Raw genomic sequence first — 15848 nt, forward strand, 5'->3', positions numbered from 1 at the left:
ATATGGAAATTCGTGCAATAGTTCGTGAAATTAGCCATAACATACAGACAGAAAAACGCGTCGAAAGACTTTATAAAATATCTAGATATGAAGTGCTAGATGTAAACAAAATAAATCCAGAAAAACTTACACGCCTGGCTCCCTAGTGAATAACTACCCAAGTTAAGAAGGAGCATACCGTTAAATGTGCGAAGAAATAGAACGTATATTACCTTAATTGGACTGAGGAATTAACGGGCGTACTTTCTGTTCCGTTAAGTAACAGAGCCTTACTTCACAGTGGTTGCGCCTTCCTTCTCACTTTCTACCGGACTTTGTGTCGGCCTTAAAGCGGAATCTCAGATGGAATCACAACTGTGTACGTTATACTAAAAACTCCCAGTCGTGCTCCAGTAGTCTTGTTGACGGTATTTCCACTAAGTTTCTCCGTACAATGGACGGTCAAAATCACCTGAATGTCTCGCAGCGTTATCCCTCGCCATTCATGCTATATGTATTGTTGGCTGATATTTTCAAATTAATGTATTAAAAAAAAAACAGAATTGCGACGCGTCCTTCCCTAGGCTTCGATCCTAGTCGTAAACCTGTATGAGAGGCCAATGCTCAGCGTCGACGGAGTTAATTTTTTGCATTGAGTTAACATGTCCTTCAGTGCGTACGGACTTCATTTCAAATTTTCACGAAAAGCAGAGGAAAATTTTGTCTGTTAGAATTTATTTTATTGAAGCGTGGGAATGTTGGCTGGAATAGCTTTTCCTCTCCCTTACAGGCAGCAGCAGAGTGGTTCTCATTACTCGGTAGTCTGGGCACATTCGAAATGGTTTTTTAATTTTATTTTGTGAGTGAAGCGATATAGATCGCTTAATACATTTATTTATAATGAGGTTTCAACGTCTACCATCATCATTCCACTTACCAAAAATTAAAACTGGAAAATCAATGCGCATTATCAAATTAAATAAAACGAGCACTTAAGCGAGACGTCAGCCGCCAACTCTGCTCAAACGTTTCCAGAAATACAACTGTTGGACGATAGATGGCGCTAGGGGAAGAAGAGAGACGTTGCAGTCGTTTTTTCGGGTGGCACATACAAATACGCGTAAGTTAAATTATAAAACACGGTTTAAACGGGTACAGTTGCACAGTAATGAAATAAGCTTTTCTGATCACAGCATTAAATTCTTGCCGAGTTAATATGAATATAAAAATTAGTATTCATTGTATCACCGTTATAGCCGGCCGGAGTGGCCGTGCGGTTCTAGGCACAGTCTGTAGCCGGGCGACCGTTATGGTCGCAGGTTCGAATCCTGCCTCGGGCATGGATGTGTGTGATGTCCTTAGGTTAGTTAGGTTTAATTAGTTCTAAGTTCTAGGCGACTGATAACCTCAGAAGTTAAGTCGCATAGTGCTCAGAGCCATTTTTTCGTATCGCCGTTATAATCAAATGTATAACTCATCAACTCCATAAAACTTGATTTTTAATATATTTTGCCTTAACATACTGTTGTGATTATGAAAACTGTCCCCTAAGAGTTGAAATTCGGCCAGATATTGTACTAAGCGTATTGTTGTAGTTGTTGTTGCTGCCGTATTGAGTCCGAAGGTTGTTTTGATGCAGCTCTCCACGTAATACTATCCGCTGCAATCCTCTTAATCTCGGAATAACTACTGCACCCTGTCTAATCTTGTGCATCACCACTTTTCAAATGTTCTTTTCTCTTCTTGTCTGAACTGTTTGTCGTCGACTATCAATTCTGTACAAAGCTGCACTTCACACAAATTCCTTCAGAAAAGACTTCCAAATGCTTAAATTTAGATGAGATGCTAAGATTCCTCTTTTTCAGAAACGCTATTCTTCCTGTAGCCATTATACATTTTATATCCTCTCTACTTCTGCATCATCAGAGGACAGACATAGTGTTCACTCAGCTGTGCAGGATCGTATAGCCACACCAGGAAATGAACTTGTGACCAGCCAAGTATCCACACAGATGGTGTGACGATGTCTGGAGCAATGTGGGCAGTCAACTTGATAACTGTGTAATCCATCAACAAAGGAAGTAGCTTACAAAACAGTCGTTCGACCAACACTTGAATAATGATTGTCAGTATGAAATTCATAAGTAGGATAACAGTGGCATTTCAGACGAGGTAACAATCGTATCTCAAAATCAATGATAAGATAAAAGGAGGGTATCAAATTACACATCCGGTGTTGGGTTACACGCTTGGCCACATCTTCAAGGTCAAGATCGGTCTCTCCCTCCCCTCCCCCCCCCCCCATGGAAACGTCCAGATGTTGATAAAGGTCACCCAGTGAAACCTCACATACCTTAGGTAATTCAGTGAGTTATCTTCAAGGTTATCCAGGGGATTCCCCTGACATACCCACGCAACTTGGGCAGTGGATTACGTATATTCATGGTCGTGACGTAACTCGATACTGGTCACGTATTATACAATTTGTGAGAAACCCATGAACTAGTGACAGCACATTAAAATGGTGGTAAACCCATGGACCAATAAGATTCGAGCTCTCCTTTATCATTCTTCATCAGTAGTTCAACTGAGTAGGCCTATTCATTCAAGGTCTGAGCATCATGGAGGGAAGGCGTGGTTCTGGTTTGCTATAAACAATAGCAAATCAAGTTTCGGATTATCAACAATAATTTTCTCTCTCTATAGTTCAGTTGCGTGACTCTAGTCAGTTCTACTGTGATAGTGAAAGGGTCAGGTTCTTCTGTAAATAATTACACTAATAATAAGAATAACTTATTGTTTATTGACAATCATTCTTTCTTAATGTTAACTATTTTTGTTTGTTTGTACACAGTAGTAATTTCTTAATATACGGCTTATTTAAAAGGTTAATTTACAATAATTTATTTCTTCTTGTAATTTAAAAGATTGCATATATACATGTACATACATATAAAGATATTGAAGAGGAACTTAAATACTATGTTTCCCATTTTGTTTCTATATACACTTCTTAATCTTTTATAAAATATTTACACCTTCTTTCTGATCGTTCTACACACACACACACACACACACACACACACACACACACACACACAGGACCTGTATAGGGTGTTGAAATCCAGTAAAGGATGTACCGTAAATCGCCAAATGGCTTGGACTCCTCCTCCTCACTCATTTGCGGGTTATTCGCCGTGGCATACCTGTACAGGCACTGAAAATGTGTCACGCAAATCCCGCATTCGAAGAAGAGCAGCATATAGTTTGACACTGGCCCATGTCTTCCTTAACATTGCATCCCACGAAAGCTCTGATGCAGTGAAATTGAAGGCAGGGTCCAGATAGTATGTGCCAAATTCCTGCCAAACATTCTCTGTGTGCTCATGCTCCGCAACCATTAAAGGTAGTGCCTCTTAGTTTACTAGATAATGTGGTTTTGTGGAGTGTGTCTATACAATCCGGGTATTCGTAGGGAAAGATCCCCCCCCCCCTTTCGTCATCACTAGGTGATTCATTGCATCATTGGGATAATATGTAGCTCTAGTGATATCTCAGCAAGTTTCCAGAGATTCATGTGCATGAAACTGATAGAATCCATATTCTTCGCATAATTCTCTTGGGAAGGGAGATATTCTCCTCAACAGTGTCAGGAACGACAGTGACCTTATCATCCTTCAACCTGAAATCACGCAAGTGCCAAACGAGGAAGTGGGCATCATACCAGCTCAAATTGTAGAAAAAGACGGATATTTGCCGTGGCAATAGGTGCTTCAAGTTGCATGCGTTGTGAACTGCGCTGCGGAGCTTTCCTGTTAGATGAGAGTGATCTCTACGTGGATAACCCACGTCTCTATCCAGTGGTACACCACAAATATGACACTCAAATGCCTGCTCACACAAGGCATTATTCTCCTCTGAGTTGGTCATGGGGACGTTGTTGAGATAAATCCCATCAACTTCCCAAGTAAGGATTTCAAGCTCACCCGGCATATATTTTGGGGGGCTATCCCTGACTTAAGATTCGAATTTGTTGCCAACCGCGACATACCAGCATACAGCTAGATATGCTATCAAATTCAGCACGTGCCGTTCTGTGAAGGTAGTTTGGGAGGTAGAGGAGTTGCTTTCACAATGCGTCATAGGAGCTAGGAGACACTACAAGTTGGTGTGAACGACAAAGGGACTCGCTCCTCGTGGTATGTGTTCTTAAACTTTTAAGACCTTTTTATCGTAGATAGGCATTTCCACAGGTACAAACAAGTTCTTGGCTTGATCTGCCAGTGAAGTGTCTTTCTAGATACACATGGCAAGTGAGTTACATCTACAGCAAAAATGCTGAGCATCATGATATTTGGACATTTGGGTGGAAAGTAAATGGGACGTGTTTTTGAAGCACACGTATTGATTTTCATTTTCCTCGGGGGGACTGCAACAGGTCTACATGCCTGGGATGCTGACAGGCTAATTATGAAAAGTAGAAGGGTCAAATTACTTTATGCTTGTCTTCTTTGTTCTGCTTTGTGTGTTCACTTTCTGGCTCAACAACACCCCGGTGTACAAGTGAATTGAATAATCACGGTTCTGCCTCTTGAATTTGGGTAGGACCTGGAGTTTTACGGGGAATGAGAGGCCTTTGAAATTATAACGCCAGCAGACATCACATGTTTTACCTGTTCTCGGATCAAAGGAATGTTCAGTGTGATTTCTATCGCTAGCCAGAAGTCACCATGTAAAGCAATAATTATATGTTAGAACTTGGACATTAACACAACCACATACAGCGAAAATATGTTTCAGAAGAGGAATGTAATTGGACACCCCCCCCCCCCCCCCAAAAAAAAGTGGATTAGAGAGATACGAGTATATATCGAGATGGAGTACACAGCAGAGTGCCTTACCAGACCCTCTGACCTGCATTTTGGAAAACTGGCATAGTATAATGCTCTTGGTGATAGTTTTGAATCTATGAGCAACTCACGCTGTGGTATCACATCATTTCTCCCCCCAGATTTGGACAATGCTTTTCTCCTCAGCACCACCATCACTTCCCTCTTTCGGAATGCATCAGTACACAGTACAGAACTACATTTCACTTTATGGTAGAACACCGCGTGCTGCTGCTGCTGCTAGACCCAATCTGCGTAACGTCCCTCCCAGTCTTTGCTTTCACAGGAAGGGCCCAAGTGAATTAGGAATTCATATCTGGATCATTAAAATACATTTGAGTACGTTGTCTTCTCTCATACCCACGAGTTCTGCCTACCATAAATCACGGAGGCCACGTATATGACTCATATATGTGCTGGAACGTTTTGAGAATAGGCCTGCGGTGTTAACGCACGACCATCTCCATTATTCAGTAATGCGTCTCTCTCAAAACTCAGAGTTGATTGATATTTCGTTTGTGTGAGTTGTATTCCCTGCTGCAGCTGAGGCTATTAGAAGGCATAGTCGTCTATGATTTTATTAGTGTCAGCATAATAAATGTACTTCACAGGTAATGTGTTTAGCTTTTTATGCTGATCTTCAGTATGTTCCCTGTTCATCACTGGTCTAATACTGTTAATGTATTTGTGTAGTATATCCTTCTTCTTCTTCTTCCTCCTCCTCCTCCTCCTCCTCCTCCTCCTCCACCATAGTCCGCAGTTCGTGGTCGTGTGGTAGCATTCTCGCTTCCCGCGCCCTGGTTCCCGAGTTCGATTCCCGGCGGGGTCAGTGATTTTTTCTGCCTCGTGATGACTGGGTGTTGTGTGCTGCCCTTAGGCTAGTTAGGTTTAAGTAGCTCTAAGTTCTAGGGAACTAATGACCATAGATGTTAAGTCCAACAGTGCTCAGAGCCATTCTTCCTCCGCCATGGCATTCCACGCTTCTGTGACTTTGCATTTTATCGATATTCTGTTGCATACTGCTCACACTTAGAGATAGTACACATCTTATATACTCTGAGGTTGATGAGTTGTCCGTCTTCTTAAGTCTTCTTTCTCAGATTCATCTCGACAGACTCTCATTCGTCTCCCCCGTCAGGGATTCGTCCAACTTGAATTTCATAGCTATTCCCTTGGTAAACACATGCGGTTCTGTTAGCCTCGCATTGATACTTACGTTATCTGCTTCAGTTTTTCCCTCTACGTATGGCTCACTTTTTTGAATTTTGTCGTTGAACTTTTTGACTTTTGTAACTGCTTCCCTGATAGATACTGCTATCCAATTCCGTTAACTTTGTGTTGATATCTTGCTCTCTCTGCTGTATTCTACCATTCAGCTGAGATTCATCTTTCGCAGTCACTGCTTTGACACCACTATCCAGTTCCATTAATGTTGCGTTGATTGTCTCAATTTTTCTGTCGATGTATAAATGTATGTATGGCTTGTGCTTGACCCTATCGAGCCGGCCGCGGTGGTCTCGCGGTTAAGGCGCTCAGTCCGGAACGGCGTGAGTGCTACGGTCGCAGGTTCGAATCCTGCCTCGGGCATGGATGTGTGTGATGTCCTTAGGTTAGTTAGGTTTAAGTAGTTCTAAGTTCTAGGGGACTGATGACCACAGATGTTAAGTCCCATAGTGCTCAGAGCCATTTGAACCATTTTGACCCTATCGAGATGAGCGCGCATTGCATACGTGGGAATTTAACCATAGTCTACGATATACTGATACAGTTACTCTTTGGTACACTGCCTTTTATGCACAGTCTCATAAAAGTTTCGTCTATATGGGCTCTCCTTCACTTTACTAGTTTTACTAGTAACCAGAAAGCCACTCTGCTAATTATTCCAGCAGTCCCTGCATATGGTGACAAATTCATTGAATAACATGTTGGTTCCTACATGAGCTTCGTTAAATATGCCTCAAATTAAGATTGTCCTGTTTGAAAGCGATAATAAGGTATTCATTAATCCTGCCCAACTGCTTCTGCATCCTTGAGTATCTCTGGCTCAAATAAAATGCATATGGCAGCCAAAGCAGAAATATTTCCGGATCCCATTCTCATTCTCCTCTGCTAACTTATTTAATATTAGCACACTGTGTGGCTTCATACTTTCAGGCAATCACTGCTTTTGCTAAATGTCTTGTAAGTTACTCTCTCAATGTCACTCAAAATTTCGTGCATTAGCTGATATTTTGGCCTAGTGTTAGAACAAGATCAATCGTCCTGCTACCTGAAGGTCCTATAGTTAAAGCAAGTATATTATTGTATGGTAATGATTCAGTCTTTTTTTCCTCCGACATGCATCATAATCATCATAACACTAGTCGGTTCCCGCAGACTCTGCTGTTAAATATTCTAATTGTTCCAGGGAAGTCTCCTGCTGTGACAGTATGGTAAAAAAAAAAATGGTTCTGAGCACTATGCGACTTAACTTCTGAGGTCATCAGTCGCCTAGAACTTAGAACTAATTCAACCTAACTATCCTAAGGACATCACACACATCCATGCCCGAGGCAGGATTCGAACCTGCGACTGTAGCGGTCGCTCGGCTCCAGACTGTAGCGCCTAGAACCGCACGGCCACACTCAGGCCGGCACCGTGTGATCTCTCACCATTACTGATGGCGAGTGAATGTTGCTGTGGCACAAAGCAGAAATATGAATTGATGTCTCACATAGTCGATACCATTCATCTACAGACAGTGTCATATCAGACTGTAGCTAACATTAAACAACACAATTACAATGCCATGTTGCTGCTCCTGCTGCTGCTTCACCACGCCGCCTGATGTTATGCCCATCGACATCTTCCCTTTTACTGGTTCTCTCACGACTGGGTGAGCTATTTAACGACAGCTGTTTATATATACTGCAGTAACAAAACTCATGGGATAGCGATATTAAAGTATGATTGCGGTAGTATTGCATCGTGTATACAAGGTAAAACAGGGCAGTGCATTGGCGGAGCAGTCATTTGTATTCAGGTAATCATATGAAAAAGTTTCGAAGATGATTATAGGGGGAATTAGCAGGCTCTGAACGCGGAATAGTAGTTGGAGCTAGACACATGGGACATTCATTTTCGAAAACCTCTAGGGAATTCAGTATTCCGAGATCTACAGTGTGAAGAGTGTGCCAAGAATACCAAATTTCAGGCATTTCCTCTCACCACAGACAACGCAGTGGCCGACGGCCTTCACTTAACAACGTAGAGCAGGGACGTTTGCATAGAGTTGTCAGTTCTAACAGATAACCAGTACTGTATAAAAAATCGCGGAAGTTCAGACTATTCACGGTGTTCCAACTTCACGATGAAGGTATCCATTTGGAGATGCTCCGAGGGCAACAAACGTTGCTAGAAGGCATTCGCATCGTCATGCACTCCCGGCGCGTGGTTTTACGGTATGGGGTGCTGTTGGGTAGACAACACGATCACCTATGGTTCACATGGCCGGTAATATGGACAACAACTGTTACTTTTCCGACATGTTAAGGTCGATGGCCATGCCCTATTTTCGCGGTCTCCGTGACATCTTTCAGCAAGATAGTCGAAGACAGAATGATCTCTGTTCTGTACTAAATTACCTCTATACATAGATTATTCGAGTGTTACCCTAGTCAGCACGTTCTCTCGATCTCTCGCCCATTCAAAATATCTGTTCATCGGTTGCCGTGAGTCTGTCACGCCACCACTCACCAGCCACTAAGATTGGCGAACTGGCGATCAGCTGAAACAACATGAAACGACGTAATAGTATCGATTATCAGAGCTCAGTTCGACCCGATGCTCAACCAGTGTAGAGGCGTTGTTGATGCCAGAGAGGGCAGCTGTGTGTACTAAATTTCGCACCTTGTACACTCTCAGATCACAAATTTAACCATGTATTCTTCCGTTCTTTCTGGTATACTGTATACGTAGTTACGCACCACTAGTAAAATTTCGTTGTTTGCTATCCTTCCTGGTGAAGCAAATGTAATGGCCAAAATTGTAGTTTCGTCGAAACCACAGTGACTGTTGTTGGACAATATGTGAATGAAATTATCCCCCTTTTAAATACAAAATTTTATCGAACTTCTCAGAGATGTGACATATTCACAAGCCATGCGGATTTTGAAGACACTCTTGCAATATCAATGTCTGAGCTCTTACTGTGCTGCTTTCCGATAAACGGTACTTCGGGCTGTAGGCATCTCGTAGGCTATGTGACACTTCCATTTATTATATGAGTGGCGCAATATGGACACGAATTACTATTCAGCCGACTAGATACTTCATTACGAATGTTTCACCAGATATTGTGCTTTTTTCAACTTCCTGGGAGCTGATGCGTGGTTGGCAGTAGTTAGTACGCTTATCAACCAGTTTCTGTTCTTTCCAGTGTGCGTGTTGTGTGGCGAGAAAATGTCTCTATCTCTTTATGCGTCCTGAATCTATCGTATCTTATTCTCAGGATGTTCAAAATGTGTGTGAAATTTTATGGGACTTAACTGCTAAGGTCATCAGTCCCTAAGCTTACACACTATTTAACCTAAATTATCCTAAGGAGAAACACACACACACCCATGCCCGAGGGAGGACTCGAACCTCCGCCGGGATCAGCCGCACAGTCCATGACTGCAGCGCCCGAGACTGCTCGGCTAATGCCGCGCGGCTATTCTCAGGATGTCTGCGAGAGATATTCCATGTTGACAGCAGTGTTTTCGCACAGTTTGCCTCCAGTATCGGTTCTCGAAATTTTTCCAACAGTATTCCACGGAAACTACGTCGTCTTTCTTTCAAAGATTGCCATTGAAAATCCTTTCTGCAATCAGTGCTCCACAGCGTTTCAATGATTCAGAAGAAATGTTTTAAAACATGTTACATTAATAAAACATCACTAGGTCGAGAACATAATATTAACATAACATTGTAGAACGATTCATTGACATCAAAAGTACAGGTGGAAGATAGGAGTCCATTTGATGCCAACAAACTGACATATTGTTAAACCACTGTGCTTGATACGGTTGTTAAGTTACGAGCGCCCACCGTATAGCGCAAATGTTGGAAAACAGTGAAAACCGTAGACACGTTTGCATAGCGAAGGAAGTTCAAGCCTGTGTAAGAGTAAGAAGCCTGCAGTGAATACTCTTAAGCAGACTGGGACTCAATTTAGCCGTGAGAATGTTTTTATGGCTTTGTGGTGTTTTAACGGTTTTTATGGTTACCCGACATTTAGCCAGAACCACTCTTACGCTATAGAGAGAGCATTCTTAACTTGGTCATCACATGTCATTACCTTGCATTTGTCAAGATTTAAAGAGAGCTGCCATTCAAAAATGGTTCAAATGGCTCTGAGCACTATGAGACTTAACTTCTGAGGTCAACAGTCGCCTAGAACTTAGAACTAATTAAACCTAACTAACCGAAGGACATCACAAACATCCATACCCGAGGCAGGATTCGAACCTGCGACCGTAGTGGTCGCTCGGTTCCAGACTGTAGCGCCTAGAACCGCACGGCCATTGCGGCCGGCGAGCTGTCATTCATTACACGAAGTGGATATTTTGTCAAAGTCTTTCCGTATCATCTTACGATCGTCCAACTACTATAATTCCCCGTATGTTACAGGATCGTCAGCAAGCTACTAAGTAGTACTACTGACTCTGTCCGAGAAATCGTTTATTGTAGACTGGAACACTCGAAGCCCTGTTAAGCTGCCTTGGGGCACTCCCGACGTCACTTCCGTTTCTGTTTAATATTCGCCGTCCAGCACAACGTATTAGCTTCCATTATTCAAAATTCTTCGTGCCAGTCGCGCATCAATGAGGATACACCACATGATTGTATTTTGTTGTGTTGCAATGTCAATTTCCTTGGGGGTATCTAGATCGGTGTAGGTAAATGGATAAACATAACGTCACAGATAATGCGCTCTTGTGAAAGTAAAATTCTCTCTCTCTCTCTCTCTCTCTCTCTCTCTCTCTCTCTCTCTCTCTCTCTCTGTGTGTGTGTGTGTGTGTGTGTGTGTGTGTGTGTGTGTTATGCGAAGTGCCGGAAAGTCAGTTTGGAAAACCGTTAGACAAGAGCGCCATCGACCGATGTTTTCGGCGAACGAGGAAGAGAAAGGATTGTGTGTGCAAGAAGTTGCCCTTTATTAATCGATAGTTACTGTACGAAGAGCTTTCCTTGGCAAGTTTACAACAGCATAGTGAAGTGCTACAAGAAATTCGAGGAGAATGGTTGGTTGTGCGATGCGAAACATTCGGGCCGACCGGGCGTATCTGAAGAGACTATGGAACGTGTGAGGAACGTGATGTTGTGAAGTCCCACAAAGTGTTCCTATCAGTTGATGCAGCACTGAACACCTCTCAGCCAACAGTGTGGAAAATTCTTCGTAAGGGAATGAGAATGAAGCCGCACAAACTGCGCGTTGTGCAGTTTTGTATCGATATGCAGAACCTGTTGAAAATAAAATACCGTTTCTGCCACAGAACCTCGAAGACTGCGGCAACATCGCATGGCAGCAGCTTTTCTTTCCTTCACTTCTGATACAATGGGTTGGGTATGAGCAATATTGGACTACCAGTTAGATGCGTGCACTGCGACGACGGATGGGCGCACACAACATTTACAAAGAGTGATCCATTATTATCGCTTAATGTGTCTTAGTCCGCCCCGATATCTGAGTGGTCAGCGCGGCGGTCTGTCACGCCAAGGGCCCCGGGTTCGATTCCCGGCTTGGTCGGAGATTTTCTCCGCTCAGGGACTGGTGTTGTCTTCATTATCATTTCATCAGTGGAAGACAACAGGAAACCACCACTGGAACTACTTCCCTAGGCGCTCATGCTGTGGACCTCTCTGACGAGGCTTCCCCCATGACAAGACCTGCCGTCAGGCAGAACACAATGTTGTAAACTGTCTTAAGCTTCAAGCAATTAATTAAAGAGAATTACACGCCAACTGCGTTTAGCTTTTGCGTACAAAGCATTTTCTGTGGTAAATTACGTAGTTCTTGGCAGTTCATGTGTACCGATTTCTCTAAATGTTCACGTGAATCTTCTATTAGCAAGATATTCTGCGTGCAAAAAGCAAGCGGTGTTTCCCTATATTCGCAAGCTACTTCGAAAGTAGTGTCTTTCCCTCCAGGAACGTCAAAGTGTTTGGCTTAGAATATGTTGAGATATTTGCAACAGACGGAAATTAGCGATTAATTTGTATTTTTGTGTATATATTCTTCAAACACCGTAGGACAATGCAAAGAAGGAGCAGATATATTTTCGAGATAAAAGGGTCAAGTTCTGTTTTAACTTTAAAGATTCTACTATTACTTTAAGACATTGCCATAAATGTGGTGTAAAGCAAATAACGTCTATCACAAAAATTAGCAATAGAAGAGCGATGCGGGTAATTTTCAGTGAATTTGAAAGCAATATCTTATTTGAAGATTTTCAGTAATGACCACAACCGGTCGCCTTTCTTTATGGTAGAATAATTACAAATATGAAAATAAAAATTCTAAAACATTCTATCATCAAAAAAGGCGGCTGGTTGCAGTCATTTCTGAAAACGTTGATTTATCACAGTCAGTGTGTTCCACATCCACAATCGATAAAAGTTTTAATGTCTTCTCTACTGTACTGACGAAGAACTGTAGGAAGTTTTGTCAATGGATCACTGTTTTCTATATTGTTGCGCATTGCCCATTCTGGCAACGAAACAGACGATGACAGAAAGAAGGCTAGGATAGAGGTTCTTTGTTCACAAATTATTTCTGTGTCAAAGTTAATGACACACACTGGCTCCGTGCTTAAAACACGAAAAAGAATATATGGAAGATGATAGTCTCCTCTTTCTTTCCACGAAGGCATCCACAGGACTGCCGTATCTGCTGTTTAAGTTTGGTACTTTTTCTGTGTGTTCACTTTTCGGTGCCCATATATTGAAACAGTTGTTCTCTTCTGTTACAGCCGAATTGCAACAGCGGCTGGTCAATATCGTTAGCACCAGCAAAAGTTTCTAAATCAGGTAAGGTCGCTAAAACTCAATTTCTTTCACTCTACTCTCAAAGCTCACCCTGCTTTTATTGTCCTTTCGCTGTGTCATCCATTTATATTACGAACCGTGCCACGAGGCGATAATATGCACAAAAATTACAAGTAAATCAGTAAACCCCGATTCTTTAAAGAATCGAAATCCCAGGTATAAAACATCTTCAAACGTCTGATTACTTTACAAATGGTGTTAAATGTTTTGAGGTTAAGCATCCAAGCGAGAAAAAGTTTAGAATTTTTTGCAGTTTCCCTTAAATTTTGTTGTAAGTCGCTGAGTGCTCTTATTATGAAACTGTGGATGAAATACAGGGCGTACATAAAGTCCGGAAACACTTTCAATTGTTTATCGCACAAGCACTAAACATTGTACAGATATCATACATACGTCATTTTGAAGAGAAACCCTGAAAGTTTTCCTCTGTGTGTACCGCTACAGCGTAGTTTGGTATTTTACCGATAGTCAGCGCTAGTCGAAAACATGGCGAGTTCAGGTGCGAAGCGAGCTGTTTCATGAAATGGCCTCCCCGATCACCAGATCTCACTCCGTGCGACTTTTTTCTGTGGGTATATGTACCGCCTCTACCATGTGATATAGCAGAGCTCGGGACAGAATACGGGAAGCGACTGCCACAGTCGACGATGCCACGCTGGGACGGGTATGACAAGAATTCGATTACCGTATTCACGTCTGCCGGGTCATCCATGGTTTCCATATCGAATGTCTGTAAAAAAAAGCTTTCAGAATTTCTCTTCAAAATACAATATGTATGACATCTGTAGAATGTTTAGTTCTTATGCAGTAAATAATTGAAAGTGTTCCAGGACTTTATGTACACCCTGCATAGTTTGGGTAATTAGCGCTCCGTTTTAAGCAAATGGAAGTTTTTCACGCACGTCGATGTTTATCACATCATATCTCATGCACTGTGTGTGATTTAATTTTACGGGCACATTCAGTGATACGTGTAAATACTGTCTGCAAAATGTGTTGGGAATACAGTTCCTAAGAAAGGGGGGCGTCAGCGAGAAGAAGCTTTATACATGTTTGAAATTATGCTGAAAGTTTGTTGGAAGATGCTAAGTGCTCTTACTCTCAGATAATGAATGAATAAAATGCTAGTATTTGCGCGCATTCAGTTACGCTGACTTAAGACAAACACGCAGGCTCTAACTGTAATACTTTTCTTATTGTGTTAAATTTTTAACATAAGGTTACGCCTCTTAATCAGTATGCATGCGACAGTCTGTTTACCAAATATGTTCCAAAAAGTCCGTATAAAAACGGGATTTTTCGGTCCTCATACCTCGGGTTCTGTTGGTGATAAAAAGATAGGGTCAAGAGTTTTGGATAGCCCTTGGGTTCGAATCCACTTGTATACCCAAAAGAAGAATCGTCTCATTGTAACGATCCTACGGTACAAGATCAACGTATGAATATTACCCACTTCCTCCTGCTTAGGGAAAAATGGTAAATGGGTTGTTTCTTTTTGCGTTTGATGTGGTATACGGTGAGCTTGATAGATCTTATGGAGGCACCATTGGTTCTTGGACGGTTCGTCGGAAAACCCAAAAAAGCATTATTTACTGTATTTTCGCCTCCAGAAGCGGCCAAAAACCCAGCCGAGTATTCGATGTCGGCTGTAGACAGCAAATGGCTGAAATTTTTACAATGTATTCCTAAAATAACATCGAAAATTTTCTTGATATCTTATCAGTTTCCAAAATGCAGAGCTTCAAAGGTACCGTACCTCTACACGTAAAATCCGATATGAGACGAAATCTAAATAGTAAATAAAATTGACAGAAAGTGATTGCACAAGGGTAAACGAGACAGTGCCAAGAGGGGAGGAATAAAGAGAAAGTGGAAGTGGATGAAAAGATAATGAGGGACAGAATGTATGACAATGACAATGAGGAAGAGAGATATGACAGTGAGGGGGAGAGCTATTTTTTTTATTTTTTCTGGTGACCTCCTCCTGAGTAGTCCCTGCCCGAAGATGCGAATGGGGAACTATTTTACCTCTTGATAATTTTACTCAAGTGAGTGCCAACATCATTACGCCATACAGTAACGCTGCCTGTCCTCGGTAAATAAAGCTGCTTTAGTCTCATTGTGTTTTCATACATACAGTACCAAGATAGCAAGGCCATGCTAGCTAATGTTACAAGGCCAGGTCAGTCCGTCACCCATCAGTTTCCCATTGTCATATAGAATATTATTTTTGTCAGTAGCCTGCTTTGTACAACTTTTCGTGAAAAATGAGTAGACGAAATGAAATAAGTCTATTGAAATGTTTGTTCCGGTGTTGGTCCCTTGCCAATAGCAAAGAGCTTCATCCTCATTACAAGTCTTCTCATAAATATATTGGAGAGGGAGCCATGTAGAGGTACACGTGTATTTTTATTTTTTTTTAAACAAGCAGTCGCAATGAGCAATAAAGTGATCTAGCCCGCCCGGTTAGCCTTGCGGTCTAACATTTTGCTTTCCGGGCGGGAAGGCGGCACGAATCCGCCCGGCGGATTCATGTCGAGGTCCGGTATGCCAGCCAGTCTGTGGATGGTTTTTAAGGCGGTTTTCCATCTGCCTCGGCGAATGCAGGCTGGTTCCCCTTTTTCCGCCTCAGTTACACTATGTCAGCGATTACTGCGCAAACACTGTCTCCACGCACGCGTACACCAAACGTTTGGGGTTACACTCGTCTGGTGTTAGACGTTTCCGGGGTGGAGGGGGGGGGGGGAGGGGGGCTGTCCATTGGGGGCCGAACGGTACGGGTTCGGTGTGGGGCGGCGGTGGGGTGAGTGGACAGTGGACTGCTGTAGCCTGTTGTGGGGTTGTGAACCACTGAGGGCTACGGCGGGACGAAGTCTCTCCGTCGCTGCTGGGTCCGCCTTTCCATACAATACAAGT

At 42.5% G+C, this 15848-nt stretch overlaps 1 protein-coding gene across 2 annotated transcripts in view; it reads left to right on the forward strand.

The window, feature by feature from the left end:
- LOC126299611 (uncharacterized) overlaps window positions 1–15848 on the forward strand; it is a 468671-nt gene that overhangs the window by 190489 nt on the left and 262334 nt on the right. The window contains exon 3 of one of the 2 annotated variants that reach the window (XM_049991647.1): window positions 12857–12914. The exons of the other annotated variant lie outside the window; for it this stretch is intronic. The gene's annotated coding sequence lies outside the window, so the exon portion shown is untranslated. The remainder of the gene's footprint in view (window positions 1–12856; window positions 12915–15848) is intronic. 2 annotated transcript variants of the gene reach the window in all.

This window comes from Schistocerca gregaria, chromosome X, assembly GCF_023897955.1.
Source record: "Schistocerca gregaria isolate iqSchGreg1 chromosome X, iqSchGreg1.2, whole genome shotgun sequence".
In the NCBI taxonomy this organism is placed as follows: Eukaryota; Metazoa; Arthropoda; class Insecta; order Orthoptera; family Acrididae; genus Schistocerca; species Schistocerca gregaria.